Source organism: Euprymna scolopes, chromosome 31 (assembly GCF_053919585.1).
Source record: "Euprymna scolopes isolate OS-2025 chromosome 31, ASM5391958v1, whole genome shotgun sequence".
Lineage (NCBI taxonomy): Eukaryota > Metazoa > Mollusca > Cephalopoda > Sepiida > Sepiolidae > Euprymna > Euprymna scolopes.
In genome coordinates, this window is record NC_136512.1 from 54,050,333 (window position 1) to 54,063,995 (window position 13,663).

A 13,663-nucleotide genomic window follows, 5' to 3' on the forward strand; every position below is an offset into this window, starting at 1 on the left:
ATCACTAGTAGTTGTGTTTTTTTTTTAATTTTATTTTGCACTGCCTTCACACACACACACACACACACACACACACACACACACACACACACACACACTTGCTATTGGCTATATTTATTTTTGATACATGAAAATAAACAAAGAAATTAACTAGGAAGAACTAATCCTTAAAAAAAAAAAATACAATGTTTGATGACAGTACAAAAATTGATGAGTTATAAGTGAGATAAAGTCATTTGATTCTTTGACTATTGTCTTCGAGAGTCAGTTGACTTGATCAGAAAAAATAACTCCAAGAGTTGCGATTTAAAAATCATGTCAATTAGGTGAGAGGAATCTGACAATATTCAACCACTTTGAAAATCGCATCAATAAAAGACTATCTCATTTCTGAATTTAACCCCATATGGCACATGAGAGAACCAAATCATGGGATTGTAGCACCATCTTGCATGAGAAGCAAATAACTCTGTGAGTGATATCTCTAGTTTCAACAAAAGTAACTAAAAATACAATTTCATTTGCTTGTAATGATAAGGAAACTATTTTGCTGGAATATTTCAAGTCGTTTAATTTTACTTGGCATGTTTGTTTGTTGAATCTTCTTTAGCCATTTCCTGCTGATGCTGATTCAAAACCTTAATTTAAGCCAGACGTGATATTTCTTTCTGGGTTACTTAAAAGATTTTAGTAATTAGAAAAGGATATATTAAGTTAATGTTTGTTTTTACATGCTTTTCCAAAAATTTGGAGATGGTCGTTTTATACTGGTGATCCCAAAACAAAATTTTATTTTCATTATATCTAAAAACTTTTATCGTATGCACATAGATCTTTGCAAAAGATAAACAATGATACTAAATTCATAGGATTAGGAAAGGAAAGATAGAACGAGGTAGAGAAATAAAATTTTAATAGAAATATGTTAAACGGGCAACGTCGGATAGACTGCTAGTATAATATAAGAAACTAGCTGTATTAGTTTTGCTTTTTTAAACCTATACTGCTTTTGTATTCTGTTTTTCAAAAATATTTTTGAAACAAAGGGAAGTAACTATGGACGAATGCGGATTTAAATTCTGTTTCGTTTTTTTTTTTTAAGATGGTGGTCATTTGGAAACAATTTCAACATAGACAAAGTATTTTCTGGAAGGGAATTAAAGCAAATTACATTTTATTCTTCTTAATGACATGCTGCAATGATCCATAAGAAAAACTGATGAATCCAAACGAAATATAAGTAGGAAAAAATCTATTGATAACAAAAATCGAGAAAGAGACTGAATTTACTTTATATATTAGATTAGATAACAATTTAACTTAATCACAGAGTGACACATTAAGAGTATTGGTTTCAATGAAAAGCAGAGCAATGTTGGCAGCTGGTTCGGCTGCCCCATACCCAGCATTACAATCCTCAAAGAAAGAAAATGAAAAAAGTATAACTAGGATTCTTATTCTTTGTTTCAAGAATACCATCCATTTTATGACCTTCCTCAGATTTACCATTTGTTTCTGGCATCAATGTCAAATGAATTAGCCAACATTTTGCATAAGCATAAACATTCACAACAAGTTTGCGATAACTGTTTGAAAACTCTTGTGAAATGTCATTAATGACACAACTACAGAATATTGGCAAAAAAACTTCCGTGGATTATTTAAACATAATTGTAAGGAAATGACTAACAATGCAAACTGACAAACTAAATGCGCCAAGTTCGAATCCAATCAGTTCCATAGCACCATTTTTGATCCCCCAATAAAGAAGGGATTGGACCTAGTAAATGAATTGTTCGTCTATTCATACTTTTCTCAATAACCACGCCTTGGATTTTTTTTAAAATTCTGTATGAACTTTAGTCATGGTAAAAGTAAATTTTTATCAGAACAGATTTTCCGGGATAACTCGGGTTGCCTCCCCTAGGGGGCATTATAGGAGTAAAATTGCCCTTGAATTGTTCATGCATGGAGGGAAATCCCAAGCAGTATAGTTTTAAAAAAGCAAAACTAATACAACTAGTTTCTTATATTATACTAGCGGATCTATCCAACGTTGCCAGCGTAAAAGTTTAACATATTTCTATTAAAATTTTATTTCTCTACCTCTTTCTATCTTTCCCCTCCTATTCCCAAACCTCTCTTTTTTTTCTACTCAACTCATTCCTCTTAAGCTAGACATAGACACACATAAACACACAGGAAACTCTCCTTTAGATAATAGATTCCTCATGGAATTAATGGGTATTTTGTTTCCAAATTAGTGCATAATAATCAAAAAAAAAAAAAAAGAAAGTTACTGTCCTGACGAAACCTAACCCAGTTGATCCCCAGAGAATGAATATTATAAATTGTAGATGTTATTCACCAAAGGCAATACTGATCATGATTATACCAACTTTGTGTTGTTTGTTTTGTAATTTTTTACTTTTAGTTGGACATAAAAACATACACACAGACAATTGTTCTTCATATCATAAAAGACTAGCAGAAATATACAACATTGTCTTAGTGAAAGAAAAAACATAAAATTAATGTTCAAAACATGTAACATACATTCACATTTTTATGGAAGTTTTAGCCTTTGTGATTTGAGTATTGAAATGTTTGTTCTTCTTTCCTCCTTAAAGGAAAGAGAGATAGGTTTATTGCTAGTTGCCAACGAGTTTGAACATGACATTTTTATGCTTATATCTTGGAATTTATGTCATAGGGTTGATTATTTGAATTATTTGGATTATTGCGATTACTATTCTCATTTTCAAAATTGTGTCCAGGTTCTTGAGTTTCACAATTAAAAAAACACTGTATTGCTCTTGTGGAGAAACAAACAAATAGGGACATAAAGATTCTCAAGTTCAGAGATTACATCGGCTGAAACGTTGTGAATATAACAACCAACTTGAGAATAGTATTCCAAATAATGCAAATAATATAATGGCTATTTCTTTTTTTTTTTTCAATTCAGTTTATTTGGCATAGGTTAAAACATTACATATTTTGTCACTGTTAAGAAGGGCGCGAGAAGAGAGAACAAAACAAAAGACCCATCCAGATTTGGGAAAAACTGAGTTCCCCACATTAGAAATTTTCAAGTATCGAAGCAATTCAAGGCAGTGCTGAATGCATCATGGTCGTTTATCTTTGGATGATTATCCTGCACTTAAGCAACAGGGAATGCAAATGTGATTCTTGTATGCAACATTATCAACAGAAATTTAAATCTACATTTTGAGGAGTTTTCAACCTCGTGCCAAGTCATGGTCTTTGCAAAACCAAGCAAAAAGAGGTAGTGACGATGTCTCCGATATATAGGTTTAAAGTTGCCTTTGATAAACATTCAGGCAGTGTATGCATATATACATTTGTCTTTTCACTTATTGCTTATTGCACTTTGATATTTTTGTCAATAATTTTGATTTGATTTTATGTTTTTCAAAAAAGAAAAACACTTTTTTTTTTCTGAGTTATTAATACCTCCCCCCTCTCCCACTAATTTCATCCCTGGTGACTCTAAATCAACCAGAAGATGAATATAAATAACACTGTGGGATTTCGTGTCAAAGTCCCTCATAGAAAGTTGCATTTGTACATTGCTTTTAAAGATTCTCTAATGAGACAAACAGATGGACACCCTAGACAGACCCCTCCTCTCAAATGTGCTCCATGGAATCATTAATAAAATTCACAACGCTTTCTGTACTTCAACCAAACTTGGTACAGATACACTTTAGCCTATACCTACCTTGCCTGACAAGTTTCATTCGTGAATGTCTAGCAGTCTTTGTTTTATCCTCATTTAATATGCAGAAACACTTTGGTGATTGATTTACCAATAGGATGTGTAATCCTAAATGGGCGTCACACTCACTGGATCTTAAACTCCTACCCAAATATCTTAAAGACAATGTTTTACAATCATTTTTAGCTCATGAACCCTTTCATTGTATATCAGAATGATATTCACCCTTTCAAAAAAAATATATATGATTCAAAGTATGTTTTTATACTACTAATAAAACTAATATTAACATAATATTTAAGACAAACATTTGTTTTTGTTTTACAAAGGAGTCATCACTTATCAAGGTCTGGAGGCTACTTGAGGATAAGGGTTAATGAGAGTACAGTAATCAATGGGACAATATCATAGTAATCATTATTGGTGGAGATTTGGTAAATTAGATTACTTAAGGGGAGGCTCATCAAGAACTTGTTTACGTTGGACTTGAAAATGGCCATATTGTAGTCAGTTGGAAAGCAGGAAAACGGAAGAGAGTTCCATGGAAAGAAGCTAATAAAATACACTTAAATGTGTTTTAATTCATGCAGATTTTATATTTATTACTACAGAGCCAATTCTCTATTGAATATTATATTGTATTTGATATATAGTACTGATTTCAAAAAATCAATATGACTTGAGTGCCATCAGTTAGAATCAGAATCAAAACATTTAGCGCTCCAACTGTGTTCCCTACCATTTGAGCTATCGACAGATAGATAAGATAGATTAAAAATTAAACCACTTCAAGCTATAAATGAGTTTACACATGCGCAAAAGTAATAGAAATATGTTAGGAAGTTTAAATGAACATTTTGCATTTCAATTTGCCAACATAGTTCTTTACACATTATTCATCCATCTAAACAAAGATTTTACTCATTATAAACCATCCTTGGTGTGTGAATGCTATTTTCTGTTAATTTCAGTGTTATGTAACCAGTAGTTTAAGATCTTATCAGTTAAATATTTTCACAGACACCCACACATACGTCAGTTTTATTTAAATAGATTTTTTCGGAATTAATTTCAGGCAGAAGCGGTTGTTTGACTTATTTGTTTTCTCACACCCTAGCCCCTTACCATTTAAAATGGTTTTGTTTGAAGGTTAGAAAAGGGCACATTCTTTTAATTGCTAAATTTTGTCTGACAAAACATCTATATTATATTTATTTATATAAACATATATAAATAAATACTCATGGTTTTTATTATAGAGTGGCGGATTGTTCATTAGTAACAATTTCATGTATGCACTAATATAAGATGTCTCCGTTTATTTAAAGTTGGGTATATGTATATATTTATATACTAGAAAATGTACCCGGCATTTCCTGGTATTTAATGTATCATTAAATTCCTTAAAAATAATGAAATCAAAAAAGTGGAAAGAAACTGAGACATGCAAGTATTATGTTTTCCCTAAACAGTTCACTTCTTGTAAGAAAAAAAATACTCGAGCTGAGATCGAAAACCTAAAGACAGAGAATCAAGTGCAATAACCATTAAGCCAACTTGACACGAATTTTACAAAGTGTTTTCAAACCTACTTCTTCTTAACATAATGTGAATGATTCATGCATGCGCAGTCATGAAATAGTTGACAAACAGATAAAAATCTATGTACCAATTTTTCAATTTTGACACCTTAGAAGTTCTTTTCTGGATGAAAACTAATTAAAAAGTTTTCCACATGCCTGAATACTCTATGTACCAAATTTCAAGTCTGTAGATCAAAAATTCGTTGAGTATATAGGTTGAGAAGTGTCTTCACACTCAAACACACACACACACACCCACACACACACACATATTCCCACTTTTATAGATATACTAGTAGGTCGCCCCGCACTGCCTGGTTGTAAAATATGGATAAATATTATATTTTAATTAATACAGAAACCGAGACATGTGCATGCAAGTATAATTTTTTTTTTTTCAAAACAGTTCACTTCTTGTAAGTAAAAAACAATACGCGAGCTGAGATCGAAACCAAAACCTAAAGACAGTGAATCAAGTGCGATAACCATTAAATCAGCTTGACACGAGTTTTGCAAAGTGTTTTCAAACCTACTTATTCTTAACATAAAGAAGCTGTCATGTTTTACGGCCATGCTTACGCATTCGTGAAACAGTGTGACAAAGAAATAAAAATCTGATGATACCCAAGTATCATTTTTTTCAATTTTTACCCCTTAGCAGCCCTTTTTTTTTTTTTTCGAATGAAAACCAATTAAAATGGTTTCCACGTATCTGAATACCGATATATATCAAATTTCAAGCCTGTAGATGAAAAATTTGTTGAGTATATAGGTTAAGAAGTGTCCTCACACACACTCACATTCTCACTTTTATAAATATATAGATTCGTATGCACAAGATTCACTACTAAACTAATTCAATGATCATCATGGATTTTAGAACACAATTGCTAGAGATGGCCATGAGGTATATTTTAGTTTAATTTAGTTTTATACAAAGGGGTTAGAAGCCATTTCTGAAAAATTAGATGTTTCAAATTTTTGTAAAATTTGATTGATAAGTATTCGACATCATTTAATAAGTATTCCCATAATGTCAGTGAATTTGATTTATAATCATTAGACATCAATTTAGCAAGATTCCCTGAATTTTAGTTTCTTCTTAAGACCACTTAAGCTTAAGCCTTAATTTTAGATATTTTCAAGACTCAAAATCATGTTGATCAAAATTGAAATAAGGATTTTAGACTATCATTATATCTTGATTTTAATCTTTGTAAGGAGACATAAAACATATTGCAAAAGTATTTTTTTGGAGGGAATTAATTCTGCCCATCCTTGGACAGGTATTATTTTTATAAAATTATAAAAATCAAAATCTAAGTAAGATAATTTAGCTTTTTGCAATTAAACTATAAATTATGAAGTATAAAATTTTAGTGCAAAGTTTTATGGCTGTTTTTCTTGTTCTTTCTGCTGATCTTATCACAAACGCCTAATGATAGTATTAAAAAAGCCATCATTGTCCGACTTTCTTAAATATTTTAAAGGCTGACTTCTGTTTTTTACTATTTTTTGTAATACAACCACACCTGTTCATTTATTTATTCCTAAAAAGACATCTATTATATAACGACAAGTCACATTTCCATGTATGTGCATGTGTTGCAGGTGTGCATATTCAACTAAAAGTCAGAAACTATGCTAGATACACTTACAGACCTTACATCATTGGATTTAGTGTGATCTCAGTTTGATTATGGTAAAAAAAAAATCACTCTAATGTTCGTTCTCTTGTGGGGGTCACCAGGGATCAAATTACATTTTTCTTTTAATTCCTATTGGTAGTTGTCTTAAAAACAACACTGACACGAGGTCAGACAACAAGAGGTTTTACACACTTTTCCTAAATTTTTCTATTTTATCAATTTCCCTGGGAAACGTCTGGTATCCTTGCTAGTCAACAATATTTCACAGCATTTATGTTGACTGGCCACTTTTACTTACAATTGCTTTTGAATTGGCTTTTTTATTTGCTAATCTTTTGCTTTTGCAGAAAAAGCATGAACATTTCAACAACTTGAGGTATTATTTGAATCATGGGAACTACTATCCTCATCTTGATTGTTATTTTCACAACGTTTCAGCCGATGTAACCTCTAACCTTCATTTAATGCACTATTACTTGTGAATCTTTCTGTCAAACTCGAAAACCTATACAGAATTGCAAACTACAGGACCACTGTCAATAGCTTCCATTTCTCTCTCTATCTCTCTCTCTACCTAAAACTAAACAAAACTTCCATGAACAAAGTTTCTTTCCTAGAACTGCTTGTTTGTGGAACACAATACTACAGGATTGTTTCCAACATGGTCGTTTTCAAATCTAATGTAAATAACTTCTTGTTGATCTGCCTTCTTAAATAATCATATTTTACACAATCTTCATCAACATTACCAATCATCAGGGTGTTATCTCACTGTCCACCTAACATTCATTTATCCTTGAGTGTACTTTGGGCGTTAATAAGTAGTGACACCTTAGTAAAAAAAAAATAAATAAATAGAAATAAAAAATAAAAATAACATAATAATTAACACTTTTACTTGACTGACAGAATGATACCAATCTAAATTTGTGGATTAAATTGATGCAACATAATCATGTTGATACACCGGATCTCATGTTAGATCACCAAAATTAAGCAACATTGATCCTGGTCAGTACCAGATAGGTGACCAATTTATGAATACCAGATGAGTGACCAATTTATAAATACCAGATGAGTGACCAATTTATGAATACCAGATGAGTGAACAATTTTGGAATATCAGGCACAGTATGTAGTAGAACGTTTACACCTCCCTGCAAAAGTTGCAAAAACCTAACATCATTATCTCCGTTTTGTTTTAATTTTCTTATCACTTTGTTTTTGCTCGGGATGGGGCATTCTACCGGATGCCAAACCATGTCCTATTAGTTTATTTACTCCAAGCAAGAGATTCTAACTATCCCTTTAAGTGCTATTGTTTGTATTTCTCTTGCACTTGGTTCACCGAGTATATTCGCCAGATAGTTTTGGAAATTCTTTTTCATTAGCCCGGTTGCTCCTATAATCCTAATGGAGGTATACATGCGACTGGAAACAGCTTGTGAATTTCATACTCCCATGAAACTTCCTCCTTCAGAGGAAGTTGGTTAAACCCGCCTAGGGTTAGTGCTGTAGTTTGTGGATTAAATAAAGAGTTCAGTTTGAAATTTCATATAGCTCTCCAAATTCAACATAAAGATTCCCAGTTTGAAAAACTGCACCTGAAGAAGATTGAATGTCACCTCGACTAAAACACTATGACAATTCAATATTAACATATGCTTGTCATAAATCCCTTCTTTATTTGCAATCCTCTTATAATATTCTTCAACTTTTAACTGACATTTCATCCATTTCACTGACACAGTTCTTATTTCTGTTTCAATCAAGAGTGCCTCTTTTTGAGGAACTGGATTTTCCCAACATTATAAACCGATCTCTAACTCTGTCTAACTCTACCCTCGTGAGCAGGCTAATAAATAGGGGCAATTAATCCATCGCATTAATCTTTATCCTTAAGTGGTTTTTGGGTCTCTATAAGTGATGACTTATTGGTTAAAAAAAAAAAAACGACAAAAATAATAGTTTGAATAATACAAATTATCAATTCTCATCTCAAAAAGTCAACTTGATATCGATATTAAATTCTTGAAATTTGAACTCAATTTTGTTGCATTGATTAGATTAAACGCAGCTGCTAGGAGTAAAAGGTAGTAATGTGGGCTATATTTTAATCTAATTTAGTTTTATGCAAAGGAGGAAGAAGCTCTTGGTGAAAACATTAAGAAAATGTAAACGTGTGAATATTAAAAAAAAAAAAAAAACTGTTAAATAATTTTACCTCATATGAATAAACAAATTTCCAAATGTCTCTAATTTTATCCTGAATTCGAAGTAAAAGAAATAGTTAACTTCGTTCTTTGTATCATAAATACTTTACAAGAAATAATTTATCCCCTAAGTTTGCTTAATTTTTTTTTCTGAATTTAATATTTGTTTTTTGTTTTTTTTGTATTGATATTCATATTAAAAACCCTTATTTATTTTACAAGAAAATACAACTTTGTTATAGATGGGTCGTTGAATTGCATTTGTCTGCAAAAGATCTAGCTAATTTGCATATTCTTTTAAACATTCATTTTAATTAACTCCCTGTTAGTTTTTCCATTTTCTTATGGGATGATCATCTTTAATTAACTATTATGTGTAATTATATTCATGTAGATATTCTACATGATTTATACTTGCATAATATTTGCCTAAAAAGCTTATAGTAAACATAAACTTCTTTCTATATATATTTATGTATGCCTATATAAATTTGTTTAAAAAAATTTTCTACCAAACTTCTTTGTCAGTTTTTGGTCTACAGACATGAAACTTCATATATATGGTATTCGAACCCACGCAAAACTCTATATTTGGGTTTTAACCGAGGATAATCGGTGTGAATGTGTGAAATTAAAATAATAAAATTTACCAGGTTAAGGTTGAACGACGGCATTACGAATATGACGTAATAGCTATTGGTTCATGTTTTAATTTTTAGTCTTGCATCAAGTATGTCTTCATAGTACAGTCATTAACGTCAAAGGAAAAAGTAAATCGTAAACTAAGCGTTTTGGTTTCGATTCTTGGTTGTGGCACACAAGTTATTTTTAGTTTTTTTTTTTTTGAATCATTACTATATATTTGGTCCAATATAATAAAATAATAAATACGAAATCTGTATTAATTAAAATATCATATTTAAGCGTATTTTACGACCGGGCAATGCCAGGTGGCCTGCTAGTCATTAATAAATATTTCATTCATTACACATTTTGTAATTATGATCCTTACTAATATAGTATGTGTGTGACATCTTTCGTTTTAAACCCTCCCCCCTCTCTGTTTCTTTTTACACCAAAGGTTAATGAAAAAAAAAAAAAAACATCTGACTAATTCTGTTTCGATTACTCCCAATAAAAGAATGCATATTACCAAAGTTTCATTATTCTGTCCAAAGCAATTCTAAAAAAAAAAAAAAAATAAGGTGTTCTTGGCCTTCAGACTAGGATCAAAGTGTAGTGAATGCGGTATTATGGCGAAAGAGGATACTAAGAGATTTTCTTCTTACTTTCTGAGTTGGCCTTGTGTCTAAATTTTTTGTTCCTGTTTTATTTATTTAGCGAGCTGGTTTCCCCCCACATTAAAAACTGACCTTGTATCTAACTCTGTTCTCGTAGGGAGGCAAGTAAAAAAACAAAAAAAAACAAAACAAAAAAAAACAAAAACAAAAAAACGAATAGCTTTGTGGGATAGTTTGTTCATTTTTGTTTTGCATTGTTTTTCCATTGTTTTATTTTTCAACTATGTAAAATTTTAAATATTTTTTTACTAGCTTATCTGTCTTTTTTCATAGAATTATGAAAGTTATCAATTGAATCAAATTGTTATAAAACTATAATTAACTGTAATATAATGTTGTTTTATATTATTTTATATTCATAAAATTATTAGATGCGAATATCTTCCAAAAGAATTTTCACTTTTAAATACATGAGGATTAAAGGCAGAAATGATTTTCTATTTGTCACTTTAAATGCTCCCAAATTCCTTTCAAATTTTGAAGAGTCACGAAGTAATTCATTCTTTTTTTCAACTAATAACAAAATGACTGACTTGTTTAAAAAGAAAGTTCAGTAAAGTATACTTTGATCCTGGCCTGAAGGCCAAGAACAACAGAAAAAAGGCAAGGTATTTATTTGCTCCCCCATCGCGCAAATTAGGCACAAGGCCGATTTTTAATGTGAGAAGTGAAGGGGAAATGGGGACCAACTCCCAGGGGAGTAGGGGAGCTGGATAGTGACAATTGGTATGAAGGGTTTCACCTACATTGACCAAGGTGTTGGTATTTATTTGCTCCCCCACCGAGCAAATTAGGCACAAGGTCGATTTTTTATGAGAGAAGTGAAGAGGAAATGGGGACCAACTCCCAGGGGAGTAGGGGAACTGGATAGTGACAATTGGTATGAAGGGTTGCCCCTACATTGACCAAGGTCTTATACGTGGAGTTGCCTCCACATATGGTCTTTGCTTACAGTATCTGCCGGAAAAGATACTACACTTTGATCCCAGCTCGAAGGCCAAGAACAACAGAAAAAAGGCAAGCCTCTTTTCTATTCATTTAAAAAGAAAATACAATTTTGTTATATATGGGTTGTGGAATTGCATTCACTATCAAAAGATCTAGCTAATTTGCATAGTCTTTTAAACATTCATTTTAATTAATTCCCTATTAGTTGCTTCGGTTTTCTAATGTGATGATCATCTTTAGTTAACTATTACGTGTAATTATATTCATGCAGATATTCTACATGATTTATACTTGCATAATATTTGCATAAAATGTTTATAGTAAACACAAAATTCTTTCCATATATATTTATGTATACGTACATATTTTTATTTAACAAATTTTGTCTACCAAACTCCTAGAGTTTTTGGTCTACAGACATGAAACTTCATATATAAGGTATTTGAATCCATGCAAAATTTTATATTTGGGTTTTAGTCTGGAAAAATCGGTGCAAAAGTGTGAAAATAAAAAAAAAATGAAATTTGCCAAGTGAAGGTCGAACAGCGGCATTACGAATGCATAACGTAGTAGCTATTGGTTCATGTCTAATTTTTAGCCTTGCAGTAAACATGTTTTCATAGCCCAGTCATTGACGGCAGAGGCAAAATAAATCGTGAGCTGAACGTTTTGGTTTCAATTCTCGCTGGTGGCACATGAGTCTTTTTTTTTAATACTTTTAAAATCATTACTATGCATTGCATCCAATCTATCTATCTATCTATATATCTATAAAAGTGAAAATGTCTGTCTGTCTTTTCTCTATGGTTGTTAAGGAAGACTATCATACAGAAAGGCATTACTTTACATATTCACACTTTTTAATATATACACATGCATATAAACTTATGAACAGTACATAGGGCCCGAGCAAAGCCGGGCGGAACTGCTAGTAAATTAATAAATAAAAAAATAATAATGCACAAGTCACATAGGGTTGAGAAATATGCACAAACAATTGAGAAATGGTCACACAAGTTTATTATTTATGAAATTAGATATCTAACAATGTATTTAAAAAATAATGGCATATGCAATTTTTTTTTAAAAGTATAATACAATTAATTTAATCTTTGAAGATGCAAATCTTTTTCTAACATAAAATTATTTAGTCGGATTTGCAAAGTTTGGCAGCCATATTGGATTTTGCACTAATCTATCTATATCTATATATCTGTGAAAGTGTGTGTGTGTGTGTGTGTGGATCTACATTTCTCTATGTAGTAACTCTGTCAATTTTCAGTCTTACAGACTTGAAATTTGATATACAGGGTATTGAGATTTGGGAAAATCTTTGTAATCTGTTTCCGGCCAGAAATTTGACTGTTAAGGGGTCAAAATTCAACGAGTTGACCTTTGAGAACTCTACCAAACTCCTCCACCAATTTTGGATATAAACACTTGAAATTTTAGATATAGGTTCCTTGGACATGGATCTAACTTAATAACTTGATTTGAGCCCAAAACAATAACTGTAAATAGGGGTCAAAGTTAAAAAAAAAAAATTGACCGCTTCGGTCTCTACCAAATTACTCAGACAATTTCTGGTCTAAACATTTGAAATATTACATAAAGTGTATTCAGAAATAGGGCAAGCTTTTTAATCGGTTTGGGTCGAAAATTTTTAGTTACCGATATATAAATGTATGTATGTATGTATGTTTGCATGTCTGCCTGAAAATTTCAATAGAGATGACGGATTTTTACAAGATCAGTATCGTTTTGAAATTCGACCATTCAGACGACAAATATCGAAAAATTGTCGAAAAACATTAATTTCTTCACCTTCAACTGGGTACTTTTCTACAGGAAGGGGTCGCTTTTTTCGCTGATATTTTCGAAAGTCACCCTCTCCTATCGATTGTCTAGCCTTAATTTAAACCTACACCACTTCCAGTTTGGCGGTGATCATAACAGCAAAGACGTTAGGTTTTTTTTTCCTGTTCTTTTCCTCCTTTGTGGTACGGGTTTGAGCCTGCCTTCCTATTACCACTTTTTTTTTTTTTTTTTTTTGCTCAACATACACCCCCAAACACCCGGGCAACGCTGGGCTGAAATGCTAGTATATCTATAAAAGTGAAAGTGTCTGTCTGTCTGTCTGTCTGTGTACATTTCCCTACACAATATCTCTGTCAATTTTCAGTCTGCAGACTCGAAATTTGATATACAGGGTATTGAGATTTGGGAA

The 13,663-nt window shown here is 31.7% G+C and overlaps 1 protein-coding gene across 3 annotated transcripts in view; it reads left to right on the forward strand.

Annotated features, from left to right (window-relative positions):
• Positions 1 to 13,663, forward strand: part of LOC145255747 (uncharacterized) — a 212,731-nt gene that overhangs the window by 73,200 nt on the left and 125,868 nt on the right. The window lies entirely within an intron of this gene.